Below are 19012 nucleotides of genomic sequence, written 5' to 3' on the forward strand. Positions count from 1 at the left end.
TGTAGACCACACTATTTACCACCACAAACTGATGCTGGCACTAAGACCGCACTCAATGAGCTGCATATGGCCATAAGCTGTGAGACCCCTAAGACAACGCTACAGGGAGACAGGACGGACAGCTGATCGTCCTCACAGTGGCAGACCACGTGTAACAACACCTGTACAGGATCGGTACATCCGAACAGCACACCTGTGGGACAGGTACAGGATGGCAACAACAACTGCCCGAGTTACACCAGGAACACACAATCCCTCCATCATTATTCAGACTGTCCGCAATAGGCTGAGAGAGACTGGACTGAGGGCTTGTAGGCCTGTTGTAAGGCAGGTCCTCACCAGACATCACCGGCAACAACGTTGCCTATGGGCACAAACCCACCGTCGCTGGACCAGACAGGACTGGCAAAAAGTGCTCTTCACTGACGAGTCGTAGTTTTGTCTCACCAGGGTTGATGGTCGGATTCGCGTTTATTGTCGAGGCCTGTACTCTGGAGTGGGATCGATTTGGAGGTGGAGGTTCCGTCATGGTCTGGGGCAGTGTGTCACAGCATCATCGGACTGAGCTTGTTGTCATTGCAGGCAATCTCAACGCTGTGCGTTACGGGGAAGACATCCTCCTCCGTCATGTGGTACCGTTCCTGCAGGCTCATCCTGACATGACCCTCCAGCATGACAATGCCACCAGCCATACAGGAATATCAGTGTTCTGCCAGCAAAGAGCCCGCATTTCAATCCCATTGAGCACGCCTGGGACCTGTTGGATCGGAGGGTGAGGACTGGGGCCATTCCTCACAGAAATGTCTCGGAACTTGCAGGTTCCTTGATGGAAGAGTGGGGTAACATCTCACAGCAAGTACTGGCAAATCTGGTGCAGTCCATGAGGAGATGCACTGCAGTACTTAATGATTTTGACCCCCCCTCCCCCTTTGTTCAAGGACACAATATTCAATTTCTGTTAGTCACGTCTGTGGAACTTGTTCAGTTTATGTCTCAGTTGTTGAATCTTATGTTCATGCAAATTTTTACACATGTTAAGTTTGCTGAAAATAAACGCAGTTGACAGTGAGAGGACGTTTCTTTTTTAGCTGAGTTTATGTTAAATGGACTAGGCATCACCTATCATCTAGTTTGACTTGACTCATGATGATACTATGGTCAGGTAAAAAAAAAATCTGGGAATGATTGAGTAAAATCCAGGAAGAGCCACAGAGAACCTTTGAAATGGCTTCTGGAAAGTCCTGATAAGTGTCTAAAAGTCAAGGGTACTGTCAATCACCCCAGATGCATTTATACTGTAACCTTTTTATCCCCCCTCTTCCCTGGACTCTCCTTTTCATCAGCTCTGGTTTCAGCCCATGTTCAGTGGCAGTGAGTAATCTGCCACAGTACTTAGCCTCAGCTCGGTTTCTTGGAATGAATTGCGCAGACTATCTATTCCAGGCAGACCTCTCAGAAATAAGTAGCTTTGACAAGAGGGTTTTCTGTAACCATCATTTGGGAGGTTTTACTTCACACTCCTCCTGCTCTCCATTTCTGTTGACCTACTTGGAACTTGTTTTTTGTAAGGGTCCTCAAATCGCCCTCCCTCAGGCGTTAGTGATGTAAACCAATTCAAGCCATAACTTGATCTGAACACCCCCGTCTGAATGGCATTGTGCTGTCACAATAGCGCTTTCATCAGAAGCACCCTTCAGCCTTCACATCAAAGCAGCAGTCCTTTCTCAGAACCCACTCCTATGGCAGAGTGATCGCACAGTTGCTGCCGAGTGCTGACTCCTTGAGCCCAGTCAAGTAGGTTACAACATGTATCAAACTCCTTTGACGAAGCAGTCTGCAGGACAAAGGCCTCTTTGAGTAGGGTATCATGACTGTCATTTACCAAGTAGCTCCCGTCAGATTTCAAGAACGTGAATCATAAAAGCATGCTAAAGGCCAAATGGCACGACCCAAAACTCAAACGGGTCGTTAGATAAAGAGACTGATTACATACCCTTTGCTCAGATGGGAATCAACCAACACAACTCTCAATTATATTTAATTGGATAGACAGCTTGTCTCAGTCACAAAATCATATGGATTTGTGCTTCTGAATGAGTACTCCTGTAGAGAAGGATTATATTAGTCCCAGCTCCTTGGAGGACAGGCAGCACAGTCGCCACACATCACTTATCATTTTACCCCTCTATGGGATAGGCAGGATTTGGTGAGTGAGACGTTCAACAGCAGATCACATAACACCTTGCCTGGGCTCAACATTCTAGAGTTGCACCCTAGACACAAAACATTTGACTTGAATAATCATAATACATCAAACTTGATAAGTAAATTATGCCACTGTAATGTCATGCAAATGCCATTGGAATACCTTTCTTATTTCAATGCCTTGGTATTGGCACTGAGCAGGAGACAGGGGACCTAAGCTTCTGTGTAACAAACTTGATATGAACATTATCGGTTGTGAAATGAACACAGAAAGAAGGCCTGTACCGTGATGCACACTATTCATAGAGGAGTACCTGAAATTACTATAAAATAGCATATGCCATGAGAGAGGCATGTGGCATTGATAGAGACAATGCAGATGTTGGTTGAGGACAGTGGCAGGAAGCTACTGGAAGAGCCCACCACCTGGTCCTGCCGTGTAACAGTAAAGGTCAAATAGGGAGACGAGGCCCTGCCTTAACCACTGCCACACGGATGATGTCCAGGGTCCAGTAGATTTACAGTGAAGGCATAAAACCTCAAATGTTATTATGATGACTAATTGGGAGTCATGAAAGAAGAAGAATACTCTTACTGCACATTGAGCCTCTGTTCTGGCATAGTGAAGCAAGTTCATGACTGTCCAAAGCTTAGTTTAAGCTTAGCACTTAATAGTGCAGTAACCAGTCTGAAAACAGACATTTGACTTTTAGAAAGCTGAGCACAGTACACAGAATCATAGTGTGTGTGTGTGTGTGTGAGAGAGAAATTTACTGCACAGAGACGACAACGTGCTTCAGGCTTCTCTACAGCAGGGAGACTCCATACTAAGTATTTACACAACAAAAACTCACATATGCCATCATCAGAAGCATAACATTTCCATGCCCCCCTAGAAATGATATACAACCCAACTAACAGTAGCACAGCAAAGAAGTATCTACCCCAAACTCCAAGTATAGCGACCCAGATCAACAAAGTTTAAAATAGACTTACATGCAGATGCTAAGTTATACACTCACCGGACAGTTTATTAGGGTGACCACCCCGTTCACGAAAATGGATCGCTCCTACAGACAGTGAGATAAGTGGCCGTGGCCTGTCATATAAAGCAGGCATCAAGGCATTCAGTTACTGTTCGAACGTTAGAATGGGCAAAAAGAGTTACCTATGTGACTTTCAACGTGGAATGATCGTCGGTGGCAGGCAGGCGCGCCGAGCCCAGTATCTATGAAAACGGCCACCCTCCTGGGCTTTTCACGCATGACAATGTCTAGGGTTTACCGAGAATGGTACGACAAACAAAAAAACATCCAGTCAGCAGCAGTCCTGTGGGTGAAAACAGCTTGTTGATGAGAGAGGTCGGAGGAGAATGGCAAGAATCATGCAAGCTAACAGGCGGGCCAGACAAATAACGGCACAGTACAACAGTGGTGTGCAGAACGGCATCTCGGAACTCACAACTCGTCGATCCTCGTCATGGACGGGCTATTGCAGCAGACGACCACACCGGGTTCCACAGCTAAAATCAAGAAGAAGCGGTTCCAGTGGGCACGCAATCACCAACGCTGGACAATTGAGGAGTGGTAAAACAACAGTTTACTTGAGTGGCCTGCACAGTCCCCATTGTCAATCCAATAGAGCATCTTTGGGACGAGATGGAATGGACTTGTTGCCAGCATGAATGTACCGCAGTCCAAACTGTAGCAACTGTGTGAAGCCATTGCATCAGATTGGACCAACATCCCTGTGGAACGTTTCCGACACCTTGTAGAATTCCCCAAAGAATTCAGTCTGTTTTGGAGGCGAAGAGGGGTCCGACCCAGTACTAGATGGGTGTACCTAATAAACAGTGAGTGTATAACTACAGTACGCTTACAGTAAGGATAGCTGTAGCTATAAAGTGAAACCCTTAGAAACTGCTGGGTCAGTGCAAACCTTAGCAAGGTGTGTGTGTGTGTCCTCTTCACTTCCACGTCTTCTAAATGACTTGTATTGAATTAATAAACTGCACAATTTTTTGAGCATTTACAGCCTACTGCTTCTACCTTTTAGTGCATCACCCTGCACAGTGATACATGAAAATGTGTCTGAACATATCAGATTAGCAAGGTGCTCTCTTGAAGCAGACACTGCTGCATTAATTTGTCTGTGTTTCCAAGTCTGCTGACATGAAATCCAAAGCTTTCACATACCATAACAATCCATCACATGCACCTGTCTCTGCCCACCTGCCATTCCTGAATAAAAGAATGCTGCATATCTGTTGGAACACCAAGGTGGGGGAATGTACAGTATATATTTTGTGTACTATAAGTATATATATCAAAACTCAGGAGAGAATCTGCTCACTGTACATATACAAGCTTTGATTCTTGTCAGCAAATAGCATTCAGAAAATTGAAAATTAAGGTCAGAAAATATCAGTTGTTATGTAAATATGTGTATTGACTGAGCATGGCATATTGCTGATCATTTTGTGTGTGCTGCTTCAACTTTCAGCACTACACCACCTATTGGTGTGAAATAAGTATTATCATGCGGCATTTGGTGAACCAGTACAGCTTCTAGTTGGAAAACAGTTTGTGCAGCATAGAAAATAATACTGCCTGGTTTACAAATTAGCTGCCATTTATTCTTTCAGAATTTCAAGTGAAGTAAAATCCACTTTCATAACAAACAACATTGGGATTTTACATGGATATAAAAGTTTTACAAAGCACAACTTTTTAAAACTACATATAAACTACATAAAACAACATAACATTAAAATTGGTGTTAAACACCTTCCTTTTATATCTTCAAAGTTCTTTAACATTTCTATAATTGGATAAAAACCTAAGAAATTATACAATAATTGGTGAAACGGAGAAAAGATGTCTGCTTATGAAGAATGACGTACTTCTCTCTCCACAACACCACCACACTTAAGAGCCATTTAAAACTATTGCAGGTTTGAACTGTGCAACCTGCTTCTTCTGCTGAAATTATTTTTTAAGCCAGGAACTGACTGAATCCTGGGTTATTTTGAAGATTCATGTGTCGAGTTCAGATCATTTCAGGCCATGTATACAAGATGGACCTAAGAACAACAGCACATTCTCTCAGCTTTGGAGTGTCTCTCAGTTCTGGAGTGTCACATATATTTTCCCAGGACTCTTGGGTCCTGGGCATGCTCAATTCTCTGTCGTTGTTGTTTTTCAAAGTATCAGTAAACGGCCTCATCCATGTTGTCATCACTGTCCCCTCCAAACTCCTCTCCATTGTCAAAGTACGACATGATATAGTCGGTCTCCTGAGGGAACACAATCAGAGTGGGAAAAAAATGCTACGTATGAGCTCATTCCGACCTTGTGAAATGTGTTTGCAACGCTGACTTTCTGTTAAATCATGCATTAGTGTCACTGGAAAATGTATCAGGGAAATTGTCTTTAGTAAGGATATTCTCTCACTGAGGTTGTGGGGGCAGGGGACCATATTAAAAAAGTAAGAAAGAGCTTGGATATATAACAGTTTTGCATCCGTCCCTCTCCTTGCTCTAACCTGGGACCATCTGAATGAAGCGACAACGGTCACCCAGAAAGCATTGTTACCTGTCACTGCGGAGCAATGGAAACAACTACTTCAGGTCTCAGAGTGGGTGACGTCACCGATTGAACGCTACTAGCGCACAACGCTTACTAGCGAGCCATTTAACATTGGCTACAGATGCTTACCTCTTCAAACTCTTCTTCATCATATTCCTCCTCCCCATCTTGCTGCCCTTCCTCCTGCTTCTTCTTCTCCCCTTCCTCTTCATCTGAGGTCACTTCCTCCTCTAATGTCTAAAATATGACACAAATTAATACAAAATAAACTAAAAGAAAAGGAACATTGATAGTAAAATAACACACCAGGCTTACATTACGTTTGAGGTTTAACAGCAAGAAACATTTCCCTTCATCTAGTGTGCTGAGATTGAGTTGTGTTACATGCCTATAGATGTGGTGAAGAGGTCAATAGAATCCAGACTTTGGAGTTAATGTCTGATGTACTGGCTGAGTACCTACTATTCCCACCTCTAGTTTATGGATGATCTCCTCTTTGTCCACCCGGGTCTTTTTTCTGGGTTTGGGGTCCACAGTTGTCTCCACACTAAGAGAGGTGTCTGTAACAGACAAAAAGGGACAAAAGCCAATCATTAGTGAAAACCAACTCCCTCTATCTATTTCCCCCTCCTCTCCTTTCATTTAAAAGGCCATTCAACCAAAAGCTATATTTATCCCATAATAGAAAAGGGCAGATCATTTATGTATGTCAGGCAGTATTGTCATTGTCAGTAACCAGCAGTGACTTTATCTTATCCTTCTGTTCAAAAGATTGGCAAATTGATGCATTCATGTCTCTAGGGAGACACAAGCAGTCAGACACAGGGTTCTTCAGAAGACACCTCTGTCTTCAGCACTCCGCCCAGCCAGTAGGAAGGAGAAAAATAATGTGGGAGCAATATGCTATGAAAGAGACTGGTGATTCGCCAGCAATGTACATGTCAACAAGTCCTGCAGGAAGCAAACTAAACAGAACTCCAAAACGAATGGATTTGTTTTAAAAAATGTATTACAATAGTCTTCTGTGATTACATGGTGGGTGGGTTTTCATAGTGAATTACTCACAAAAATGTCCAGTCAGTCAATGTGAGGTATAAAACAACACTGTATCATCCACTTACTCTCTTTTAGGGCCTTCTTGACACGAATTCAAAGCTATTTTGGTAGCCTTTTCCTGTCTGTGGTTAAAAAACAAAAATAAAATAAAATCAATCAGTAGACACACAGGTGCTACAATACTGTTTTTACACAGCAATTACCTTGTCAAAATGAAGGAATGTTGGTTCACATCCGGTTTTCCCAATCAGCCTCTATTCAGCAGACTAATTGTGAGCGACAGCTCAATTTCTCCCATTTGACACACTTTGGGTCACCAGACAGTTTCAATCAGGACCATTCACACTCCATTGTGGCTGACTTCTCTGGGGTGGCGTAGCGAGTGATTTCATATTGCTTCAGGATTAGATCCTTGATTATATTAATCCCTGTTCAACAGTGTTATGCTGGTAATCAGATCGTACAATGCAATCCTTCTAATACATGTTCCGTAGTTTCTATCACCTTTCAGTTACATTTTTTGAACAGGAGGTATGATGCAGCTGACCCACCTGGATTCCACTCAATGGTGTTGTCAGACGGCTCACTGTTCTGATATTTATCAGAATACCGCTCCACATCTGGAAGTCAGACAAGAAGCTCATTCATTTCTTAAACATGGTACAAGAACAAACATGTTTTTGAAAAGAAAGCCTCTGTGTTACGGTGAGTGAATGAGGACCCAAAAGCGAACTAACTTAAACAGAGCTTCTTTAATAACCAAACATAGGTAGGCTCAGATAGACCGGCCGATTCCGACAGGACAGGACAAGGTTACAGCAAACATGACGATAGTCTGGCTCAGGCATGAAACACAACAAACAAGAATCCGACAAGGACAGGAACAAAAACAGAGAGAGATATAGGGGACTAATCAGAGGGAAAAAGGGAACAGGTGGGAAACGGGGTGACGAGGTAGTCAGGAGGAGACAAGGAACAGCTGGGGGAAAGCGGGGGAGAAAAGGTAACCAAATACGACCAGCAGAGGGAGACAGGGTGAAAGGAAAGGACAGAAAGACACAACATGACAATACATGACAGTACCCCCCCACTCACCGAGCGCCTCCTGGCGCACTCGAGGAGGAAACCTGGCGGCAACGGAGGAAATCCTCGATCAGCGCACGGTCCAGCACGTCCCGAGAGGGAACCCAACTCCTCTCCTCAGGACCGTACCCCTCCCAATCAACGAGGTACTGGTGACCACGGCCCCGAGGACGCATGTCCAAAATCCTGCGGACCCTGTAGATGGGTGCGCCCTCGACAAGGATGGGGGGGGGGGGGGGAAGACGAGCGGGGGCGCGAAGAACGGGCTTAATACAAGAGACATGGAAGACCGGGTGGACGCGACGAAGGTATCGCGGAAGAAGAAGTCGAACTGCGACAGGATTAATGACCCGAGAAATACGGAACGGACCAATGAACCGCGGGGTCAACTTGCGAGAAACCGTCTTAAGGGGAAGGTTCTGAGTGGAGAGCCAAACTCTCTGACCGCGACAATATCTAGGACTCTTAGTTCTACGCTTATTAGCAGCCCTCACAGTCTGCGTCCTATAACGGCAAAGTGCAGACCTGACCCTCTTCCAGGTGCGCTCGCAACGTTGGACAAAAGCCTGAGCGGAGGGGACGCTGGACTCGGCGAACTGAGATGAGAACAGCGGAGGCTGGTACCCGAGGCTACTCTGAAAAGGAGATAGCCCGGTCGCAGACGAAGGAAGCGAGTTGTGGGCGTATTCTGCCCAGGGGAGCTGTTCTGACCAAGACGCAGGGTTGCGAAAAGAAAGACTGCGTAAGATGCGACCAATAGTCTGATTGGCCCGTTCTGCTTGACCGTTAGACTGGGGGTGAAAGCCGGAAGAGAGACTGACGGAAGCCCCAATCAAACGGCAAAACTCCCTCCAAAATTGAGACGTAAATTGCGGACCTCTGTCCGAAACGACGTCTGACGGAAGGCCATGAATTCTGAAAACATTCTCGATGATGATTTGTGCCGTCTCTTTAGCAGAAGGAAGCTTAGCAAGGGGAATGAAATGAGCCGCCTTAGAGAACCTATCGACAACCGTAAGAATAACAGTCTTCCCCGCTGACGAAGGCAGTCCGGTGACAAAATCTAAGGCGATGTGAGACCACGGTCGAGAGGGAATGGGAAGCGGCCTGAGACGGCCGGCAGGAGGGGAGTTACCGGACTTAGTCTGCGCGCAGACCGAACAAGCAGCCACGAAACGACGCGTGTCATGCTCCCGGGTGGGCCACCAAAAACGCTGGCGAATGGAAGCAAGCGTACCCCGAACGCCAGGGTGGCCGGCTAACTTGGCAGAGTGAGCCCACTGAAGAACGGCCAGACGAGTAGGAACGGGAACGAAAAGAAGGTTCCTAGGACAAGCGCGCGGCGACGGAGTGTGAGTGAGCGCTTGCTTTACCTGCCTCTCAATTCCCCAGACAGTCAACCCGACAACACGCCCCTCAGGGAGAATCCCCTCGGGGTCAGTGGAGGCTACTGAAGAACTGAAGAGACGAGATAAAGCATCAGGCTTGGTGTTCTTAGAGCCCGGACGATAAGAAATCACGAACTCGAAACGAGCGAAAAACAGCGCCCAACGCGCCTGACGCGCATTAAGTCGTTTGGCAGAACGGATGTACTCAAGGTTCCTATGGTCAGTCCAAACGACAAAAGGAACGGTCGCCCCCTCCAACCACTGTCGCCATTCGCCTAGGGCTAACCGGATGGCGAGCAGTTCGCGGTTTCCCACATCATAGTTACGTTCCGACGGGGACAGGCGATGAGAAAAATACGCGCATGGGTGGACCTTGTCGTCAGAGAGGGAGCGCTGAGAAAGAATGGCTCCCACGCCCACCTCTGACGCGTCAACCTCGACAACGAACTGTCTAGAGACGTCAGGTGTAACAAGGATAGGAGCGGATGTAAAACGATTCTTGAGGAGATCAAAAGCTCCCTGGGCGGAAACGGACCACTTAAAGCACGTCTTGACAGAAGTAAGGGCTGTGAGAGGGGCTGCCACCTGACCGAAATTACGGATGAAACGACGATAGAAGTTCGCGAAGCCGAGAAAGCGCTGCAGCTCGACGCGTGACTTAGGGGCGGGCCAATCAATGACAGCTTGGACCTTAGCGGGATCCATCTTAATGCCTTCAGCGGAAATAACAGAACCGAGAAATGTGACGGAGGAGGCATGAAAAGTGCACTTCTCAGCCTTCACAAAAAGACAATTCTCTAAAAGGCGCTGGAGGACACGTCGAACGTGCTGAAGATGAATCTGGAGTGACGGTGAAAAAATCAGGATATCGTCAAGGTAAACGAAAACAAAGATGTTCAGCATGTCTCTCAGGACATCATTGACTAATGCCTGAAAGACAGCTGGAGCGTTAGCGAGGCCGAAAGGAAGAACCCGGTATTCAAAGTGCCCTAACGGAGTGTTAAACGCCGTCTTCCACTCGTCCCCCTCCCTGATGCGCACGAGATGGTAAGCGTTACGAAGGTCCAGCTTAGTGAAAAACCTGGCTCCCTGCAGGATCTCGAAGGCTGAAGACATAAGAGGAAGCGGATAACGATTCTTAACTGTTATGTCATTCAGCCCTCGATAATCTATGCAGGGGCGCAGAGACCCGTCCTTCTTCTTGACAAAAAAAAACCCCGCTCCGGCGGGAGAGGAGGAGGGGACTATGGTACCGGCGTCAAGAGCTACAGACAAATAATCCTCGAGAGCCTTACGTTCGGGAGCCGACAGAGAGTATAGTCTACCCCGGGGGGGAGTGGTTCCCGGAAGGAGATCAATACTACAATCATACGACCGGTGTGGAGGAAGAGAGGTGGCCCTGGACCGACAGAACACCGTGCGCAGATCGTGATATTCCTCCGGCACCCCTGTCAAATCACCAGGCTCCTCCTGTGAAGAAGAGACAGAGGAAACAGGAGGGATAGCAGACATTAAACATTTCACATGACAAGAGACGTTCCAGGAGAGGATAGAATTACTAGACCAATTAATGGAAGGATTATGACAAACTAGCCAGGGATGGCCCAAAACAACAGGTGTAAAAGGTGAACGAAAAATCAAAAAAGAAATGGTTTCGCTATGATTACCAGAAACAGTGAGGGTTAAAGGTAGCGTCTCACGCTGAATCCTGGGGAGAGGACTACCATCCAGGGCGAACAAGGCCGTGGACTCCCTTAACTGTCTGAGAGGAATGTCATGTTCCCGAGCCCAGGTCTCGTCCATGAAACAGCCCTCCGCCCCAGAGTCTATTAAGGCACTGCAGGAAGCTGACGAACCGGTCCAGCGTAGATGGACCGACAAGGTAGTGCAGGATCTTGAAGGAGAGACAGGAGTAGTAGCGCTCACCAGTAGCCCTCCGCTTACTGATGAGCTCTGGCTTTTACTGGACATGAAGTGACAAAATGACCAGCAGAACCGCAATAGAGACAGAGGCGGTTGGTGATTCTCCGTTCCCTCTCCTTAGTCGAGATGCGGATACCTCCCAGCTGCATAGGCTCAGCTCCCGAGCCGGCAGAGGAAGATGGTAGTGATGCGGAGAGGGGGGCAACGGAGAACGCGAGCTCCTTTCCACGAGCTCGGTGACGAAGATCAACCCGTCGCTCAATGCGAATAGCGAGTTCAATCAAGGAATCCACGCTGGAAGGAACCTCCCGGGAGAGAATCTCATCCTTTACCTCTGCGCGGAGACCCTCCAGAAGACGAGCGAGCAAAGCCGGCTCGTTCCAGCCACTGGAGGCAGCAAGAGTGCGAAACTCAATAGAGTAGTCTGTTATGGATCGATTGCCTTGACATAGGGAAGACAGGGCCCTGGAAGCCTCCTCCCCAAAAACAGATCGATCAAAAACCCGTATCATCTCCTCCTTAAAGTCCTGATACTGGTTAGTACACTCAGCCCTTGCCTCCCAGATTGCCGTGCCCCACTCACGAGCCCGTCCAGTAAGGAGAGATATGACGTAGGCGACACGAGCAGTGCTCCTGGCGTAAGTGTTGGGCTGGAGAGAAAACACAATATCACACTGGGTGAGGAACGAGCGGCATTCAGTGGGCTCCCCAGAGTAACACGGCGGGTTATTGATTCTGGGCTCCGGAGATTCGAAAGCCCTGGAAGTGGCCGGTGGATCGAGGCGGAGATGGTGAACCTGTTCTGTGAGGTTGGAGACTTGGGTGGCCAGGGTCTCAACGGCATGTCGAGCAGCAGACAATTCCTGCTCGTGTCTGCCTAGCATCGCTCCCTGGATCTCGACGGCTGAGTGGAGAGGATCCGAAGTCGCTGGGTCCATTCTTGGTCGGATTCTTCTGTTACGGTGAGTGAATGAGGACCCAAAAGCGAACTAACTTAAACAGAGCTTCTTTAATAACCAAACATAGGTAGGCTCAGATAGACCGGCCGATTCCGACAGGACAGGACAAGGTTACAGCAAACATGACAATAGTCTGGCTCAGGCATGAAACACAACAAACAAGAATCCGACAAGGACAGGAACAAAAACAGAGAGAGATATAGGGGACTAATCAGAGGGAAAAAGGGAACAGGTGGGAAACGGGGTGACGAGGTAGTCAGGAGGAGACAAGGAACAGCTGGGGGAAAGCGGGGGAGAAAAGGTAACCAAATACGACCAGCAGAGGGAGACAGGGTGAAAGGAAAGGACAGAAAGACACAACATGACAATACATGACACTCTGTGTATTATCACATCTGCCTCGTTTGCTGCTCCCAAATGTTCTTATCGAAGCATAATTGAATGCTTGATTGAATAATTGAACAATATTTCCACCCCTGATTTAGGTAATGTCAGCCAAACCTTGTATCACCTAAAACCTTGTATCATTTGAATAAAATAGCACCATTGGGAGCTGCTGACAGTGACAAGACATTGACTGTCTAATTTGTGCTACGTTTGGATGTCTGTAATTACTATTTTCATCGCTAACACACAGAAATGGTGTGTTCCCAGGCTTAGGTACCTGTCTTGGAGACAGCTGGACGGACATAAAATGGTAGGTTCTTCATGTTTCCCCTGAACTCCTGCTTCAGTGCCAACATCTACTCTGCTTCAGTGCCAACATGTACTCTGCTTCCTCTCCCATCACCAAAGGGACAGGCTTGTGTTCCACGGGCTACATGTGCACAAAAAACATCATACATATTAGTCCTTAAAACAACAACAAAAGGCTTCTTTGCTCCCAACCAAACACATATCTTACGGCCTCAATACATTTAAACATACAAATGTGTAGGCCCTGGATGTTGCTTAGACAAATAGAAAAATCTGAAAAAAAGACTATGAATAGCCTCTAAACAAAGCCAATATTTGACAACAATGAGATGCATCCAAAATGAAGAGAGACAGTTACAGGGTCAGTCACATCGCCTCATACTCACAGGGAACAGAGGTGTAGGCTGGAGAATTGAAGGGGGCAGGTTCTCCCCTTTCCCAATCCCAACTGCCTCGATACTGAAGCTCATGTACCCCTTGCCGCGACCTTGGCCGTGGCCCAGACCAGCCATGGAGTGAGCACACAGTGGGGGGGTTCACAGGTAAATCTGTCAAGGGAGAAAGAATGCAATGGGCAATGAGTAATAGCACTTCTATTTTCCCAAACTATTTGTGTAAAGCTATATAAGCCTACTTTTACTCCTGGCCCATATATTATCACCTATATGATTGCTGTTCACTGTAATTTGACAATAACCCTAACCCTATTAGCTCTAGCTAACGAGCAGTGAATAACAAAGGTCACATAGCCAGGGCTAAACAAGAACGGGTATAGCTACAACACAACAAGAGGACAAAAACGTTGTAAAGGGGAGCAATGGCTAACGCGTTAGGGAAAGAGGATACCTAGTCAGTTGCACAACTGAATGCATTCAACTGGAATGTGTCTTCCACATTTAACCCAACCTCCCTGAATCAGAGAGGTGTGAGGGGAGTTAAAGAGACAATCTGTGATTGCTACATCCATTTCAGACTGTTAAATTAGTGATATACACTACCGTTCAAAAGTTCGGGGTCACTTAGAAATGTCCTTGTTTTTGAAAGAAATGCAATACTTACAGTGCCTTGCGAAAGTATTCGGCCCCTTTGAACTTTGCGACCTTTTGCCACATTTCAGGCTTCAAACATAAAGATATAAAACTGTTTTTTTTGTGAAGAATCAACAACAAGTGGGACACAATCATGAAGTGGAACGACATTTATTGGATATTTCAAACTTTTTTAACAAATCAAAAACTGAAAAATTGGGCGTGCAAAATTATTCAGCCCCTTTACTTTCAGTGCAGCAAACTCTCTCCAGAAGTTCAGTGAGGATCTCTGAATGATCCAATGTTGACCTAAATGACTAATGATGATAAATACAATCCACCTGTGTGTAATCAAGTCTCCGTATAAATGCACCTGCACTGTGATAGTCTCAGAGGTCCGTCAAAAGCGCAGAGAGCATCATGAAGAACAAGGAACACACCAGGCAGGTCCGAGATACTGTTGTGAAGAAGTTTAAAGCCGGATTTGGATACAAAAAGATTTCCCAAGCTTTAAACATCCCAAGGAGCACTGTGCAAGCGATAATATTGAAATGGAAGGAGTATCAGACCACTGCAAATCTACCAAGACCTGGCCGTCCCTCTAAACTTTCAGCTCATACAAGGAGAAGACTGATCAGAGATGCAGCCAAGAGGCCCATGATCACTGGATGAACTGCAGAGATCTACAGCTGAGGTGGGAGACTCTGTCCATAGGACAACAATCAGTCGTATATTGCACAAATCTGGCCTTTATGGAAGAGTGGCAAGAAGAAAGCCATTTCTTAAAGATATCCATAAAAAGTGTTGTTTAAAGTTTGCCACAAGCCACCTGGGAGACACACCAAACATGTGGAAGAAGGTGCTCTGGTCAGATGAAACCAAAATTGAACTTTTTGGCAACAATGCAAAACGTTATGTTTGGCGTAAAAGCAACACACCATCCCCACTGTCAAACATGGTGGTGGCAGCATCATGGTTTGGGCCTGCTTTTCTTCAGCAGGGACAGTTGATTGTTAAAATTGATGGGAAGATGGATGGAGCCAAATACAGGACCATTCTGGAAGAAAACCTGATGGAGTCTGCAAAAGACCTGAGACTGGGACGGAGATTTGTCTTCCAACAAGACAATGATCCAAAACATAAAGCAAAATCTACATTGGAATGGTTCAAAAATAAACATATCCAGGTGTTAGAATGGCCAAGTCAAAGTCCAGACCTGAATCCAATCGAGAATCTGTGGAAAGAACTGAAAACTGCTGTTCACAAATGCTCTCCATCCAACCTCACTGAGCTCGAGCTGTTTTGCAAGGAGGAATGGGAAAAAATGTCAGTCTCTCGATGTGCAAAACTGATAGAGACATACCCCAAGCGACTTACAGCTGTAATCGCAGCAAAAGGTGGCGCTACAAAGTATTAACTTAAGGGGGCTGAATAATTTTGCACGCCCAATTTTTCAGTTTTTGATTTGTTAAAAAAGTTTGAAATATCCAATAAATGTCGTTCCACTTCATGATTGTGTCCCACTTGTTGTTGATTCTTCACAAAAAAAATACAGTTTTATATCTTTATGTTTGAAGCCTGAAATGTGGCAAAAGGTCGCAAAGTTCAAGGGGGCCGAATACTTTCGCAAGGCACTGTACATAGGTGTACAGAGGCCCATTATCAGCAACTATCACTCATGTGTTCCAATGGCACGTTGTGTTAGCGAATCCATGTTTATCATTTTAAAAGGCCAATTGATCATTAGAAAACCCTTTTGCAATTATGTTAGCACAGCTAAAAACTGTAGTTCTGATTAAATAAGCAACACAACTGGCCTTCCTTAGACTGATGAGTATTTGTAGCATCAGCATTTGTGGGTTCGATTACAGGCTCAAAATGCCCAGAAACAAAGTACTTTCTTCTGAAACTCATCAGTCTATTCTTGTTCCCGAGAAAAATTGCCAAGAAACTGAAGATCTCACACAACGCTGTGTACTACTCCGTTCACAGAACAGCACAAACTGTCCCTAACCAGAATAGAAAGAGGATTGGGAGGCCCTGGTGCACGACTGAGCAAGAGGACAAGTACATTAGAGTGTCTAGTTTGAGAAACAGAGGCCTCACAAGTCCTCAACACGCAGCTTCATTAAATAGTACCCGCAAAACACCAGTCTCAACGTCAACAGTGAAGAGGCAACTCCGGAATGCTGGCCTTCTAGGCAGAGTTCCTCTGTCCAGTGTCTGTGTTCTTTTGCCCATCTTAATCCTACATTTGTATTGGCCAGTCTGAGATATAGCTTTTTCTTTGCAACTCTGCCTAGAAGGCCAGCATCCCGGAGTTGCCTCTTCACTGTTGATGAATGTTATTTTAATGGACAAAAAATGTGCTTTTCTTTAAAAAAAACAGGGACATTTCTAAGTGACCCCAAACTTTTGAACGGTAGTGTATACCCACTGATTCTTGAAGAATGTAAGTATAAACGCCTCTTGAGCTAAGTTCAACTGTCATACCCCATCACAATCCAAATCATACACTTTTTTACTCCATTGTTTGTAAACAATGTAATAGTTGTCTACAGAGTGGAACTGTGGGCTGTCAACTACAGCCTATTCCTCTCTTCGGATTTGGTGGATACATCTTGTTATTTGAATAATTTTTAAAATATATTTGATGAAGGGTGTTGACCTCAACCACCTATATTCAATGGAGCGTGAGATGCTATGCTAGCTTTATGAATATGCATAGACCATCTCGAATTTCAACAGGGATGTGCATCACACTTTTATCAGTACACTCCTAACAACCTAAGCATTACAAAACTTATATTAGATTAAACAAGCCTCACGTATCAAAATATCAATTCATATTTATCTTGACTAAATTCAATATCTCATTTCCCCCCATTCAAAAACTCCTCACCTGCTTAATAATTAAGGATATGCTTAAGTGGACAGATTTTGAGCAGAAATAGGGCTCTCTGGTAACCAGGCTACCATTCGTACCAAATCAACGCCAGATGTTGCAGGAAGGCCAAGATCATCAGGGACCCCGTAGCCACGCCATGTTCTCCTTGCTTCAATCACTCAGACTCGGGCAGTACAGGAGCATCATGGCAAGAACTGGATGACTGGCCAATAGTTTCTACCCTCAGGCTGCTGAATAGCCACTACTAGTCAGCTACCTGCTATTTCAGCACTAGTCAGCTATATATTTCTATTAATATTTTTGTTTTTTAATTTCAATGTTATTGTTTTATTTCACTTTCCTGTATGTTGGAGCTCAGAGCCTAAGATTTTCACTGTAGCCTGCAATCACACCTGCAACCCTGCACATGTGACAATTAAACATCTCTGGATGGCGGGGACTCCGCTTTGTTGTTGTTTGAATCGCAGATTGCCCCTTTAACAGCTACCAGCAAGTTACCTATCTAGTTGTGTGCGGCTTACAAAGACTTGTTCCATCTTCTAGTGACGTCAGTGATATTAACTTGCTTGCACAGTAGCTACATGACAGCTGTAGCTAGTAAGAACTTGCTAGAAAACGACTAGCGCCTAACGTTACACTAGCTAGATAACGACGTTAGCTAGAGCTGTCAGATTTATCATGACAAAATATCGTTCACCCAGACAACGTGCTTACTAACTAACCATATCAACTTATTCATGACCTCCCACCTTCTGAGCCATAGCTAGCTACTAATCTTCAAGTATAAAATAAAATATAAAAACATGATCAAGCTAGCTGGTTTACAAATCCGCGGGCGACGTTATAGTTTACCAAACACTACGTTGTTTACATCTTACAGAACTCCGGCGACTTGGGGTCGACTACCCTAGGCTACACTGCCCCCTGCTGTATTGGAGTTGAATACATTCCAGAACCTCGAAAAAGAGATGCAGTATCTCCCCGAAAATTATGGTCACATACTTTTGTTTGCCATCTGAGAGATCAATATCTGTGTGTGCGTGTGTGTGTGCTGTACTATACTTTCATTTCGATGAGATGAATGTCATGGCTAAATTTCCTGGCTAAAATGTTATAATCCAATTAACATTATGGTTTGAGCCGCCAAGTAGGAACCTCCAAGGGGAGTGAGTGTGATACAACATAAAGTAGCCACATTTGTTCCCTGGTGTGGGAGCTGGTTTAGCATGCATTAGCTCAAAATACTTAATTTTGCTGACATTGTAAAGGTGGTTTATCTTGGTTTGCCTAGTGGTGTTTATTATTAATCATTGTTCTTGTTTCTATCTATTTAAGGAGGACAAATAAGCTTTTGACCAAGTCACACGAAGCCAACTACAATCTCAAAGCACTTGGTGATGTTTCCCCTCCCATTTGGGGGATCAGTGGATAGGAGCAACATCACTCTGATAGAACCTTACAGCTTTGTGTGTGTGTGTGTGTGTGTGTGTGTGTGTGTGTGTGTGTGTGTGTGTGTGTGCGCGTCTGTCTGTCTGTCTGTCTGTCTGTGTGTGCCTGTGTGCATGCAGCGTGTGTCTGTGAATTTGCCTGCAAGGATGTGTGCGTGCCTGCCTCCGTGAGTGTGTCACCGTGGGAACGTTTCTGTAGGAATCCAGCAAATCAGTTGCCATAGCAACTGCGTTCCATAATAGCAACAGTCGCTGAATAAGTATTTTATGCACTCAGGGAGTACACGTATTTCTTCTTCTCCATCTTTAATAATGCAAGATTCTTATTTATTTTGAGCTTTAAAGATGTCCTACCCTTATCTTTTTCAGATAAACCTTAATGTGTGTTTCAGTTTAATATACTATTTATAACACCAAGTGGGTGTTTGCATTGACTTTGCATTAAAACAATATCTAATCTATATTGCAGGTCACTAATTATGGGCTACCACCAAGGATAGGTGGGCTTCTTCCTTCCTCTGCAAATGTGCAATGACTGAACTCTTATGACCTTATTAAAGAACCAGGAACTCATATGGCAACAAGATGGGGCCCTGGTGCAGATTAGTTTTAGCTGTGATCACAAGTGGAAATAATCGATGTGCTTACTGCAGAGGTGCAAAATCCCTTACTACAGAAGTGTGAAAAGACATTGAGTTCTACAGAATTAGTCTATATAAATCTAAATTAAA

General features: G+C 45.2%; 1 pseudogene; it reads right to left on the bottom strand.

Annotated features, from left to right (window-relative positions):
* Positions 1-4751: 4751 nt before the first annotated feature.
* On the bottom strand, positions 4752-17733 carry LOC110513307 (annotated as a pseudogene).
* Positions 17734-19012: the final 1279 nt, after the last annotated feature.

This window comes from Oncorhynchus mykiss, chromosome 3 (genome assembly GCF_013265735.2).
Source record: "Oncorhynchus mykiss isolate Arlee chromosome 3, USDA_OmykA_1.1, whole genome shotgun sequence".
NCBI lineage: Eukaryota > Metazoa > Chordata > Actinopteri > Salmoniformes > Salmonidae > Oncorhynchus > Oncorhynchus mykiss.